At 34.8% G+C, this 15,450-nt stretch overlaps 1 long non-coding RNA gene across 1 annotated transcript; it reads right to left on the bottom strand.

The window, feature by feature from the left end:
- Positions 1-5,210: 5,210 nt before the first annotated feature.
- Positions 5,211-12,600, bottom strand: LOC145819661 (uncharacterized). Its single transcript, XR_014360439.1, has 3 exons — positions 12,335-12,600; positions 7,458-7,536; positions 5,211-5,270 (listed from the first exon to the last, which is right to left on the bottom strand). It is a non-coding gene; the product is annotated as an uncharacterized LOC145819661 (long non-coding RNA).
- Between the last annotated feature and the right edge of the window lie 2,850 nt (positions 12,601-15,450).

The following is a 15,450-nucleotide window of genomic DNA, read 5'->3' as shown; positions in this document are numbered from 1 at the left end:
TGGGTTTCAATTTGTATGGAATTTATATTGTTCCTCATGATTGGGGTGATGAAACTATTTATGATATTTAACTGTACCACATTAATCTTGGTTGTTACATTTACAATCCATCAACTGTGTAGTCAATTGGTATCCATAAATTTCAGCAAGCTATACATACATCGTTGGATTTGAACAAAAAAAAATAAAATTAATTGGACATGTCTATCAAAAATGTCGAAGCATCATACTAAATAATATTGTTGACATAAACCATCCAAATGTTGTCCATCACATAAGCCATCCATGAATCCTAACATTGTTTCAATTTTTTTTTCATAATACATGGGACAAAAAGTAACACTGTTCGCAAAAGTATGGGATGATCAAAGTACCACCACTGGTTGCACAAAAATTAACATTGTTTGTAAAAAAAAGTTGACACTTTCTGCACCAAAAAGTAACACTGTATGCAAAAAAAAGTAACAGTGTCAGCTAAATCATTGGCATTGCAAACTTTGTTCAACCATCATTGTCTGTGTCCATATGTTGGCTGTCATCATGGTTGGACCCATTAGATTCCTGCTCACTATCATTAGAACTAGTTGAATTCTCAAAATCTTCACCACAAAAGGCTTTCCGCATTTTTTTTAGCTCTAACTTGACCTTCCTCATGTCTTTCTTGTGCTGCAACTCCATCCGGTTCAATATGGACACAGCCTCGTACAAACGAGTTGATATGCTCTCCAATGAAGTAGGATCTTGTCTTTCACGGTGCTTTCGACTTTGCCCTTGTGTTTTCCCATACGTTCCACGACCTATGTGGCTCATCTGCCCCTTCCATTCATCATCTGGTCGAGTCGGTACACAAAGCTCAAGTAGCATATCAGTCACGAGGAGGCCGAATGGTAATGATGCATGTGGATTGTTAGCTTTTGCGACAGAATCCACAACTTGCCAAATTATCTTTGGAACATCTAGAGGGCTGAAATTATGGACAGCATACAACATGAGTGCTCGTTCATGGTCAAAAGTGGATTTCACCCCCCTTGGGTCAAGATTGTACCACAAGATAAGATGAAGAACGGCAAGGTCAGGCTTCAGGAACTTTACATGATACTTGTCTTGTGGTATGACTCCTTCAATGTACAAATCATCAACAATTTGGGCTTCATTAGGAAGGTCAACACCAGGAAGGTATGGATATTGTGTTTTGTCATCATGTGTTGGTCGCTGAATGTCTAAGAATTTTGATATGCAATCCGCAGAAAACACCACATCTTTCCCCCTCAGTTTTGTTTTCAGAATCAAGTTCTCTGTATCAGTTGGCTTTTGTATGCTACCAAAGAATTCCCATACCAAGTTGACATTAGCCTTCCCTTCCCGTTCGATTAGGTTTTGGATATGCAGGTGGCCCACAATTGCTGGAATATCAGTATGAGTTAACTCCTTCAACTTGACAGCCCGCTCTACCGTAATAGCCCGTTTAGCAAAAATACCAAGGTCAACGTGAGGAGCTTCCGCTTTTCCTTTACTCGGTTTTTTTGTTGTCTTTTTCCGTGGCATCTTCAATTACCTACGTAATATCCAAACATATTAAAACATATGTACGTCATTGGAGAGATTCAAATTTTTATCATACAATGACAAATGCAAATATATTAAAACCTTATTGATTTCAGTCATCAATGTCCACCATTTCTTACCAAGCAAACAGACAATTAAAAAAATCTACAAAAGAAAAATAGAGACAGTTCGGTATTATTAACAGTGATTGTTTGTAAAGTAATGGCATGAGCAAGTCTTTATTTTATCAACAATCAAACAAATTTAGAGTTTATTCACCTTTATTTTTCAAATTAATCTCCAAACTACGAAATTTATTAAGTCAAAAATATTAAAAAATATTAAGTCAAATATTTCAATGGAAGAAACACTCAAGTCAAAATATTAAAACATAGGCAATTTTTGAATTTGTACTTAAATTGGAAAAATGTTTTAGGAAAATTCTTCCAAACACAATTCACTTTTTAATAAACACCTAAAATTTAATTGTGTTAGTTTCAAATGTGTCTAACACATGTGTAGACATGAGAATATCCAACATTTGTCATGATTCATTAGTCCGCTCAACACCTTTGATTTTTACCCATAATGAGGATTCTGCATCTTCTATGACCTGGGTGAATGAAGGTAGCCTTGCATATAGATTTGGATCATTACAGTCAAGTTACTGTACTCTCACTTGTTATAAGCAGTTGTAATTTTTACTCTCGACTGCTTCAAAATGAAGATTATTCCATGATTCGGATCTCTTGTGTGAGCAAATAGCCAAATAAGCTCAAGTCCTAATTTGACTGCATCAACAGCCTCAAGTCCAAAATTTTCTTAGATGCTTTTAGTTTTAAGGAAGTACATTTGCAAAGTTGGTTTAATGCTACGCTATTGTTTGAATGACAACTTGGGTTCAGGTTACTAAATTTTTTGTTGGGTGATGAAGTTGTTTATATTTTGACAATGCACATCTCCATCATCTCTTATTATACCTACACATCGATACCATACCATTCCACTATAAGCATAGTTATGTGTCACCTAACAGCAATGTCCACCATTTCTTACCAAGCAAACAGACAATTAAAAAAATCTACAAAAGAGAAATAGAGACAGTTCGGTATTATTAACAATGATTGTTTGTAAAGTAATGGCATGAGCAACTCCCTATTTTATTAGCAATCAAACAAATTTTGAATGTTTTCACCTTTATTTTCAAAATTATTCTCCAAACTATGAAATTTATTAAGAATGCCTAAGATTAAAACAACTAAGACATTAACAAAACATAACTACTAGCCACTAATGTCTCCTTGTAAAAACAATGTTTCGATCACTGTAATCCTCATCATGAAAGTCAACTACAGTGGATCATTTGGACAAATTGGCAATTCATCGATATCATCCGTGTGGGGATCCAACTCTGTGTTCATGAATGGTTCACTGTCTGAGTTGCTACCCTCTCTGTGGCTACTTGAAGCCAATTTTTTACACGTCCGCTTCGTGTGTCCGATGCTCCTACAGTAGCAAATAATGCATAAACGATTTTAATAATCATATGCATGTAACAGGATATTAAAAGGTCATACAATGAAAGTACCATACCTACAATACCCACACCGCCTTGGTTTTGGAGGTTTACCCATAGAAGATGTCCCTCCGGGGTTCCCTTTGGTCTTCACTATATTCGAATCACCAACGCCATATAGTTTGGGTGCAATATTTTTGTCCCCAGCCTCAGCGTCACCTTCTTTTCTCCTTGCCCAACGTTTTTTCATCTGCGATGTCAGCTGGAAAGCTATTTCCCTTGCCTCTTCAAAATCTTTGTCCGCATGTGAGGCATAATATGACATTTCACTAAAACAGGAGCTGAGTATACCAAACCGAGCTGTTTGTGTTAGGGTGCTACAAATTTGGGCAAGACTTGGTTGTTGACACTTTGACCTACCACGTCTTGTCCATCTCTGCAAGACACAACTCGGTGGAATACACATTAATTGTTCAGATTTCATAACAGCAATCATGTGGCAGCAAGGGATGCCAAACGACTCAAACTTCAAGCAACAACATTTCATTGTGATATTAGCTGGAAAATACTCAACCGTCCACGTGCATGTTGGTGCCTTGTACTCACCAAAACGGTAGGTGCGATGATCCTCAAGCTGAACTCTTTCCATCACAAACAATTTACCCTCTTTCCTGATTTCATGTTGAAACAATGAGAAAATCTTCCGAGTAAAGAGTTCAGCTGCATGTTTCTCCAAACTCCTCAATGGCGTAGTCAAAACCGGGAAACTATTCTCTGTTTTAGATTCTGTTTCTGCCTCATTAACACGCATTCTAGCAAGAGCCCTATCATACTGCGCTACAAATTCATACAGCCTAACCTTTTGGTTTAGGAATATATTGAAATATGCATTTATACAAATTTGTTGTCTCCAGTAATTCTTTTTCTACTTCTTCGTACGCTAAAACCGATGACCTTAGCGTATGCATTGTAGAAAGTATAAGCATCATCCTCTGAATTGAATTTCATTTGCAACACATCTTCCTTAGTAAGCATTCGTAAACTATTATAGGTTTGGGAAGCTAACCCTTCTTTCACATCAACAACATCATCCTTGCCATCTAGAGCAAATCGATCATCAATTTCAGTATTGACCTCTTCAGGCCTACTACTTTCAGGTTCATCCATTGTATATACACTTGTAAGTACCCTATTAGCAATTAAAACGAAACAAATCAACTAAAAAACACACATGCCATTGCGCTGCTATAATTTACATCTTCAGAACAAATAAATATAATAGCACACCTGCCAGTGCCTTGCAATCAATTTAAAAAAAAATTCAAACATGTCTGCAAGCACCCTACTATCAACTAAAACCAAACAAAAAACCAAAAAAACCACACCCGCGAATATTGTGCTACCAATTATTACTTCTTTATAGAAAATGAACAAATAAGCACACCAGTCCGTGCTATGCTATCAATTATATGCCAATAATAAAAAAGCACCTGTAAGTACCCTACTATTAATTAAAATAAAATTAATTAATTACAAACACACCTGCCAGTGTTCTGTTATAAATTAAAATCAAACAAATAAATAAAATAGCACACCCGCCAGTGCCCTGCTATTCGTTAAAATCAAATAAATAAATAAGCACACCAGCCAGTGCACTGCTATCAATTCAAAACAAATAAATTAAAAAACACAAAAGCAATTACCCTACTATTAATTAAAATGAAACAAATAACTAAAGTAGCACACCCGCCAGTGCCCTGCTATTCATTAAAATCAAAGAAGTAAATAAGCACACCAGCCAGTGCCCTGCTATAAATTCAAAAACACAGAATCAAGTACCCTACAATCAATTAAAATGAAACAAATAAATATAATAGCACACCTGCCAGTGCCCTGCTATTCATTAAAACAAACAAATAAATAAGCACACCAGCCAGTGCCCTGCTACCAATTCAAAGCAAAAAATTTCAAAAACACAGAATCAAGTACCCTAATATCAATTAAAATGAAACAAATAAATAAAATAGCACACCCGCCAGTGCCCTGCTATTCATTAAAAGCAAATAAATAAAATAGCACACCCGCCAGTGCCCTGCTATTAATTAAAAGCAAATAAATTAAAAAGCAGACCTGCTAATGCAACCGCTATGGAGGAAGGGATGGAGGAGGTATAAGTTTACTTGTACGTTAAGATGGAGAAATTGAGGACCTATGACAAACAAAAACAGAACATCGAAATAGAGTTAGTAAAGAAGACAATACTTAAGGAAAGTAATGATTATGGCGAGAAAAGAAAGAATCTATCTACGAAAAATATTATTTTGCACATCTTTTCACCTTAACAAACTGCATAAGCAATAACAGAGATAAAAGTCTACGACTCAATTAAAAGTCTAATTGTAGGTTATTTTATCTAATTTGTGCTTATGACCTATTGGCGATGCTTACGACTCAATTAATGGGCTTACTAGTTCTGACCTGATTCTTGTTTCATTCAATCATAATATATATTATGAGTTATTTTGAGGATTAGGGTTATGAGATTAAACAGAAGTTTTGCTACAAAAATGACTTTTGATAGAAACAGTCGGTCATTATAATTTCTCTTCTTTTGATAGTTAAACCCTTTGTCGTTTTTTGCTCGTGGATGTAGGCTTTTAGACAAACCACTCGTATGTTTGTATTCTTGTGTGATTCCGCTGTGTTACTTTGTTTTCGTTTGTTCCGTCATGACAAAGTTCAAAAACTTGTGATAGCGGTTTTCAAAAATGAATATATGATATTTCTAAACATTTTGTTTTCAGAAAAAGTTTGCCAAACTAGTTTTCTACTTTTTCTTTCCCCAAAAAATTTGAAAACAAACCAAACATATCCATGAGCAGTGACTGAGCATGGTATTGTTGTCACAACAAAAAGCACAAACCTACCCTTCTGGTAGCTTTATCAACTAACATGTTAATGTTAATCAAATTACCTCAAAAAGGGCTTAAGTGAACATTAAACATTAATCTTTTGGGAAACCTCTTCTTAAATTCTGTAAAGACAATGTTATCATGGGCCTACCTTTTTCTTACATCTCTATCCACCTGACAAGCATGGATTTAACAAAATTTAAACCCTATGGCAAGCAAGGTATAACATGATTCAATTATAGAATTTATTCCAACTTTTCGTCCTTATGTATAGCTTACCCTGAGCCACTGCAAAACCACACAAAAACCCATTTTATCCCCATCCTGCCTTCTTAATTCCCAAAAAAATGGAAAAGAAGCCCATAATGCAGCAACTGGCCAAGAATGTCCGTCGGATGTCATTATCCGATGACAGTGCCATGATGAAGCAAATTCAGGGAACCCATTCGCCTGATGGGCGTGATGTCTATGCCAAGCCCATTCTCCAAGTCATTGAGGACATCCTGAACCATGTCACTCCTGACTTTTCTGGTGTATGTACAAATCCTCTTATCCTTTCTCCTCAAAACAGAACGTTGGCGCTGTTTGGGAAGCTGCCAACGAGGCTATTATAGCCTCATTTGATAAATAAGCCAAAAAGTGGCACTGTTCACAGTTTTTTTGGAAAAAAAAAAAAAGGCACTGCGTTGGACAGTGTAGGCTGTGCCTACACTGTCACAGCCAGAATTGATACATCAATGGGAAAATTACCATTTTGCCCCTCTATATCAATTTAAAAAATAAAAAGTTAGGGACAAATTTGTCATTTTAAATTTAAACATCATTTCAACGCACGTTCCAATACAAGAACCCAACTAAAAATTCATCTCATCTTCCCAAACACCAAAACTGAAATAACCTACTAAAATAGCCAAAAAGCCAAATGGCCTACTAAAATAGCCACTTTCCAAACGAGGCCATTATGTTCTACAAGTTTCATGCTATTTGTCGCTAGGGGTCAATTGTGTTGTTTGTTAATTCAAAACAAATAAATTTAAAAACACAAAAGCAATTACCCTACTATTAATTACAATGAAACAAATAAATAAAATAGCACACCCGCCAGTGCCCTGCTATTCATTAAAAACAAACAAGTAAATAAGCACACTAGCCAGTGCCATGCTATAAATTCAAAAACACAGAAGCAAGTACCCTACTATCAATTAAAATGAAACAAATAAATAAAATAGCACACTTGGCAGTGCCCTGCTATTCATTTAAAAAAACAAATAAATAAGCACACCAGCCAGTGCCCTGCTACCAATTCAAAGCAAAAAAAATTCAAAAACACAGAAGCAAGTACCCTAATATCAATTAAAATGAAACAAATAAATACAATAGCACACCCGCCAGTGCCCTGCTATTCATTAAAAGCAAATAAATAAAATAGCACACCCGCCAGTGCCCTGCCTATTAATTAACAGCAAATAAATTAAAAAGCATACCTGCTAATGCAACCGCTACGAAGGAAGGGATGTCGGAGGTATAGGTTTATTTTGACGTTAAGATGGAGTAATTGAGGACCTATGACAAACAAAAACAAAACATCGAAATTGAGTTAGTAAAGAAGACAATAGTTAAGGAAAGTAATGATTATGGCGAGAAAAGAAAGAATCTATATACGAAAAATATTTAACAGATTTTAGTACCCCATGCCATGTGAGTCAATTAAACAAAAATACCTTTAGATTGTATTTGAATCTTGCATTTATGGGCAAAAAGGAAAAACAAGGGAAAAATGACAAAATTTAATAGTTTAGTACACCATGTAATGCGAGTCAATTAAACAATAAGTACTAATAGGTTATGCTTGAATATTGAATTTGAATAGGAATTGTGAATAGAAACGAAAATAGACGAAATTAGACAATTTTTAATTCATGCCATTTTTTTACAACACTAAATGGTGGAACAAAGAAGTGGATGATCCCATAAAAAAAATGTTCATATGATTATGATGTTACTAGGCAAGCGCGCTTTCTATTGCCTACCTTGCTAGCCATATCAGCAAAAGATGCATTACCTCCATGTTCACTGTTAATACATATTTTTGTATTTTCAAACAATGTCACAATCAATTTAAAAGGCTGTTGAGGCTTATGGATTAAGACTCACTTCGAAGATCAAGGAATGCAGCTTACAAGAAAACCTTGCAGCTTAAAAAAACAAAGGCTCGAGCCCAAGAAGCAAGGCTCGTATAAAAGACAAGCATCACACTTAGACTGATCTTATGCCTACAATGCATGCTTGTCTACCTAGCCTAATGCAAGCAACCTATACCGATCATCACAAACTTACTTTTTAACTATCCGTCTTGCTAGTTTATTTCAACACATTAAGATACACACGTTCTACAAATCACACCACTAGTTATAGATATCCCTATTTTTACTTTTGCACGGTCAATTACAAGTTCAAATCATAACAACTTGGTAGCTAAATTAAATTTCTATGAACTTTGCACAAATAATTTGCTCCTCAAACATAGAATCCCAAAAATAGTTGTAAGACATTGGTGTCCTCATACACTGTTAAAAATCTCATCATTTCATAACTTTTATTATATTGTTAATACCTTGTAGATTTTCTAATGTAGGCCTTAGTCCTATCAAATTTTGGCATTTCATCGCCTCCAAGGTAACTCATAAACCATTTTAGAGCATCTCCAACCTTTCACCAATTCTTTCAACTAATTTGATTTCAAATTTGAGTAAAAAAAACTTGATTTTATATGAACTACTCAAATCCTTTCAGTAAAATCTTTTTAAAAACCTTCCTCTTATCCAAAATTCCCCTTTTCATCAAATTTGATCAGACCCATCTCCAATGCTTCTTCTTCTTTTTTTCCCATGAAATTTTGATTTACTTTATTGGTTCTCAATTTGCTAAAAAAAATAACTCTCCCTTCATGAGATTTAATGAAATAATTTCAGATAATTTTTTAACGCTTTTGATGAAAAAAAAACAAAAATAACTAAATGGATATTCAACTAAGTCACAGTAACATCAAAAAATCCATTCGTTTCTCACTTTCCACAATTCCCAAACAATTGCTAAAGGTAATACATCCCAAACCACTGTAATTTTCTTTCTAATAGGAAAAACAAGCCAGCACAAGAGTAATTGTTACAAACATAACAGATTTCAATAAACAAATAAAAAATTACAGTCTCATATCAGTTACATGAGTACAAAATTCAATCACCCACAAATCAGATTTCACACACTTAAGCCAAATTTGAAGTGTATATATGTATATATATATGAAATCAAAACAACTACCAAAGCAAACAAACATCAAAAACCTAAACCGATTCAATTCATATTTTGACATCCTTTTTATTAAGGCTAAAGCAATCGGAGCTGATAGATACTGTATAGACATATCGATTATCAATGCTAAATTTTATATTTAGTGTAAAAGAGATGAAAAATGAGACAAAATTTTATATGAATTAAAATTTTAAGGGAGCACAGTGAATTTCCTTGTGAATTATGGCAAACTTATGAGTTTCCTTCTCATAGTGCAGCATTATTATTTTCTTCATCTCCTAATTCTCTTTTGTCTTGTTTTTCAAATGCCAAATCAAGAACCTCAGCAAAACTCTTGCAGGAGGAGTTATGTTGTCTAAGGATGAAGCATGATGAGATCCTTCAAAGAATTAACAACATGTGGTACTGGTCAATAATTGTGAATGTGCATGAAAAAATAAATATCACAATGGTCAAAATCCTCCAAATACCATTTTTATTAAAAAGAAAGTCACTATAATGAATCGTGATGAACACCACGTTGGGTTATAACTGGATACCACAATGGGTTGTGACCAACTTATTAAATTAAATAAAATTTAAAATTCGTTAGGTTCTCAAGTCAACTATTAGGTCAACTCGGTTGGTTTAGAGTCCTAATCTTAATAACTTAACAGTGAACCAATGTTGAACTAACATATGAAGAAAGAAAACTAATTTGCAAGAAATATGGTGATGCATCTAGACACAAAACACATATTTGTAAATTATATGTATATTAGCAGTAGGCCCTTCTACCTACTATAAAATAAAATAACGGCAGGCCCTTCTTAATCTGGTGTTTTTTTTTTCTGTAACAGATTTGACACACTGTTTTGGGTACTTTATTGTAAATAGAACTTAAGAATTTCATAACTTGTATATTCAATAAGATGTAAAAAAAATATACAAGTATAACCATCTTCTCAGGCAAAAACAAGTTTACTTCCTAAAACAGTTTAATGCAGGATATGCAAATACAAATACGAAAACTTTAAGATTATGTTCGGATCATTGATTATATGTGGAGGCCAACAAAGGAAAAGAAAAGGAAAAGAAGAAAATAAAGTCAAAAATATTTATTTGTTTCAATATTTCCCTTTCCTTGATAAATCCAAATTTCATACCTAACATAAAATTTTCATTATGATGTGATCATCATCATGAAAATTAATGTCGCCTTTGGCTCTACTATGCATATAATATGTGCACACAACTAAAAAAACACTCTTTACATTGACAATCGATACAAATAATCAAAAAGCAAACACAAACATGCGATGGTAAATGGAGGGCACAATTGTGGGTAGAAAGTATTTGAAGTGTTAAATTATGTTTCTAGAAACAGTTATAGTACTACTTTTGAATAAGATACTTATCACCAACTTGAGATAAAAGGTTCATGTATGTTCATTTTATGGTTAAACTAAATTCTCAAGAAGTCAATGTGTCATTCCTCTGAAAAATCCAAGTAGGTCTACCTTTTTGACAACTTGCAAAGCAGATTACCACTAGAAAACAATTAAAAAAGAAAAAGAAAAAGAGGCTAAGTTACATACAAAAGGAAAGTAAATAAATAAATAAATGAGAAGACAACAACTTTGAATACATCCATAGTTTTTTGAATTCAAGGACTGCTACTATGTCCTTAGCCTAATTTGTGTTGTGGGCTTCTATTTAAGGCTTAAATTTTCAAAAATTTCATTGTCGCGCATGTTATTCTTGTCATGAAATATACAAAATCTCTCTAAAAGTAGACTTTTCCACGAACATTCCTAGCTTTTAAGGATATCAAAAAGTAAATCCAAGTGCATAAATGATTTTCACATAATCATTCATACTTGTCATACCAAGTAATCTGACTATGAAGATTCCTTGAACCAATACAACATTCTCATAAATCTTATAAATACCCAAAATTGGATAACTCTTACAACACTTCACCTTTCTTGGCTCAAAGGTTTTAAGTATTTTGTGTTCAATCTCTCTTCATATTGTGGTCATGTTGTCTATGTTCTTCAGGTTCTCTCTTTGCAGCAAAAACCATAGCTAATCCTTCTCACGATATGAGCTTCGCAATCCTTCTACTATATATACAAACGTGAAAGGGGCACTTTGAAGAATGGGAAGCAAGAATCGATATAGGAAATGGGGGTTAACAAAAGAGGATTTCGAAGAAGGGAATCAAAACAACTATCAAAGCAAAAAAACATAAAAAACCCATAACCAACGTTTGTTTTCCAAATATATATGAGATTAGGATGGAATTGTCTCAATGGCTCTCTTGTTCTATTGAGCCAGTTAAATCAATGGCATGAAAAATGGTGGTCAAAAAAATATCGGGCAATATACATGATATTACAAGAAATGTTGTTGTACTTGATTCAAGGTAAAAAAATTAGTGTATTGGAGTTCTATTTTGATTGGAGACAATGATGCAAGGGAAATTGAGAGAGTTCACCAACTTTTTATGATTTGTTGCATGAGTAACAAGACATAATTAATTTGAGGAGCAAGGCTACTAATGAATCTACTACGAGTTCAAATCAATGTTAGTAAAAGTGTGAGGCACACTTAAGCACAAAGACCTCCTAGGCCCTAAATGCAAAGTTCAAATTCAAGCCTGATTGACATAAAATCAAATTTTTCAAAAATAATGTATTATGACAAACGATTCATAATACATAATAAATAAATAAAAAGTTATAGAAAATCAAATAACAATATATTTAACCTTTTAGCTAACCTCTCCAAAATACTGATAAGGTTGTGTCAGCAAGAATCGATACAGGAAATGGGGGTTAACAAAAGGGGATTTCGAAGAAGGGAATCAAAACAACTATCAAAGCAAACAAACATAAAAAACCTACACCTAATATTTTCCTATTTTTATAAACAAACCCAGTGAGTTCACAAACGTGGACTCACAGTTTCAAAGAAAGGGATTGCGGCGGTCTAGGGTTTCATACAATGGACATGGAGAAAGGGGGAGAGAAAAAAGTTACAGAGAGAGAGAGAGAGAGAGACATACCTTCAGGCGAAGTCGATGGTGGGTCGTCTTCGCAGGGATGGCCTTCGAGGGATGGTCTTCGAGGGCGAAGAGGGAGGGTCTGCGTGCTGTCTCCAAAACAGAGGGGTTTGGGGAAAAAACTGAAACAATTTGAAAAAAAAAGTAACCGGTTGATGGGGTTGCCAATATTCCTAATCAAATTCTTCATTGGCTGAGATTCATTTGTGAAAATCTAATGGCTTAAAATAAATGTGTATATGATGTGCACATCTTATTGAGGTGCACATCTTAACAGCTCCCTTTATGCAATAGAAATTTACCACTCATCTATCTATGAGAGTATATTAATGAGAAGTAAAAAAAATCCCTACCTTAAGCAAGAAGAGAAAGAACTTGGAATTTCAACTTGAACGAAAATGCGATCTGCTTGGATGGATAGAAAGCCCTCGACGTGCTCTTCGTTTTTATATAAAGAACATGGGGTAGAAAATGAAAGAAAATAGATGAAAGCCATGCTTGAAAGCTTGAAACCCACAACAATAGTGGAGAAGAGGAAGAAAAGAGAGAATGAGCAAGAGAGAATAAAGAAAAAGTGGACCAAAAGTGACTTTTAAATGTGCTGAATTCGGACACTTTGCTCGAGCTATCAATTCTTTGCTCGAGCAAACAGTATGAACTCCTAGAAGTTCAACCAGATAAGATAGACCGCTTGAGCAACCAATCCTATGCTCAAACGAACATCGACAACTCTCTGAATCTCAGACCTACAAAAGTACTAGGAGCTTCATGAGATAGCTCGAGCGACCAATCCATCACTCGAGCAATGAAAAAAATTCTGGAGTGCTACAAAGGTTATAACCAAAAAGTTTGAAATGATGTGAATGGATTGTAACCATACATGAAAAATGTTATAGGCAGTGCAAGTGTGAGGGTGAATACAAAAACATGAAGGGGCAATGTGAGACATACAATATGCAATGATGAATGGATGCACAATAGATAAAATGATTTTTTTTTTGTTTTTAATTTTTTTTTTTGTTTTTGTATTTTTATTCTTTTGAATTTATTTATTTATTTTTTGCATTTTCATTGTTTTTTTTTTTTTGAAAATGTAGTATACATATACGGATCATATATACATATACGAAAAATAAACATACGGGTACATATACGATATACACACATATACATATATACATACACAGACAAGCTATATACATAATATATACAAATTATATACATATACAGATACATATATACAAATCCATACAGACATACGAATACAAACATATTATATAGATGTATATATATACGGACACATACGGATACATACATATTATATACAAAATATATACATATACATACAGATACATACAAATATGTAGTATACATATACATATACATATACAGAATATATACAAATATATATACAGACCCCTCTGTCTCCCCTATTTCTGTCTCTCTCTCTGCCCTGTTTGTTTTCTTCGAGTGTCGTGTCTGGTGCGCGATTTCAACAATCACGGCATGCCATACTAACAGCAGCTGAAACGACCCTCATTTGTCAAAGATTGCCTTGTCAATCCGCTCTTCTTCAGTCTCTTCTTTCCCTCCATTCTTTTTCTTAAACGAGGCCTACAAAAGACAGAACATAGAGCTTCAAAACACCCCATGCAATTACTTTGCCAATTTCCCTTTGAAGGCAATACATTCCCCTGTCATGGCTTCTTCTCGCCGTCCCCTCACCCTCTTCCCTAACCTTAACACTCGCCCGATTAACAATGCTGAGGCCAGCTCCCCTAAGCTCGACAAAGTGCCCCTGCCCCTGTTCTCAATTTTCTTGCACTATCAATTGAACAAACAATGGTAGCGGAGTCTAAAATTGATGCCAACCACTTCACATTGAAGTCCTGTGTGGAAATGGTGACTGCAATCTGCAATTTGTCTCACTGACTACAGAATAGGACAAGTAAAGTACACCAATTAAACACCTCACTCTCTCTACTCCAGAGTATATATAAGGATGATCGAGCAGAGATTAGCGCACTGAAGAAGCAAAACAAGAAGCTGAAATGGCATGCAACCTCTCCGGCCCAATTTAGAGGTCTTTCATACTCCGCCTTTAACAGCCGGCAGGGTGTAATTCTTTTGGGAGCTCTGCCAATGCCAAGGAAAAGTCTTCAAAGGCTTCTCGAGAGTGATGCTGTAGCGAGGCAATCGTCGATAGAGTCGAGTGACAAAGCTGTCTGCAAATGAAGTCGATTTGTAATCTTCGCCTCCAGGCTGCTGCCAGAAAACCGAGAAAATGGTCCCTCTATTTTTTCTTTTTTCTTTTTTTGTTCTTTTTTTTTTCATTTTCTATTTTTACTTAGGAAGGAGCATCAATGCTTCAAAATTTTCTTTTTCTTTTTCTTTTTTTTAAATGTCCTTCTCTTTATTTATTTATTTTTTTTCTTTTTTTGTGATACTGTAATCAGGGCTTCACCCTGAAGTTTAATAAAATAAGTTTCTTTGTTTGCACCTCATGGCATGAATGGCTCAACACTTGAGCTTGAAAATATGTTGTTTTGAATTTGAATTTGAGAATGGTTGAATCTTAGCGAATTCTGAATTGGACACGAGCCCTCAACTAATCAAGAATCAAAGAATGACTCAATGAAAGAAAAACAAAGCAAAAACAATCCAATACTAGAATGAAAGACACTCAAAACACGAATTGAAAGGACACACCATCGAGCTTACGTAACTTCTGCAGTTTTCCATTCTGGATTCATAAATTGGTCGGCCGGCTAATTGATTGGCTGGCTGGCTGATTTGTTATCCAACTAGTTGAAGAATTGATGAGACGGCTAATTCATAAATCGCTCGACTGAACGAACTGATGAATTGGTTAGAAAATTAGCTGGCTTCGACACGAGTGCAATTAGAAACACCGCAGGCATGACGATCATGGGCACAGTTTTGAATATCGTAGGTGCGACGAATGCGAGCACCGTTTAGAAAATCACGGGCGCGATACATTGTCGGAGACAACTATTATGCACTTTCCGGTGAGTGAGTTGACAATGGAGACTTTCGTAAATACAAGGAAAAGACAAAAAACCTAACTCGACTGTGCCCCTAGTTCATCGCTTTGACTA

The sequence above is a fragment of the Camellia sinensis genome, chromosome 2 (assembly GCF_055761805.1).
Source record: "Camellia sinensis isolate YWXY chromosome 2, ASM5576180v1, whole genome shotgun sequence".
In the NCBI taxonomy this organism is placed as follows: Eukaryota; Viridiplantae; Streptophyta; class Magnoliopsida; order Ericales; family Theaceae; genus Camellia; species Camellia sinensis.
Note: the sequence above shows the minus strand (reverse complement) of the source record. Positions and strands in the feature narration are given on the sequence as shown.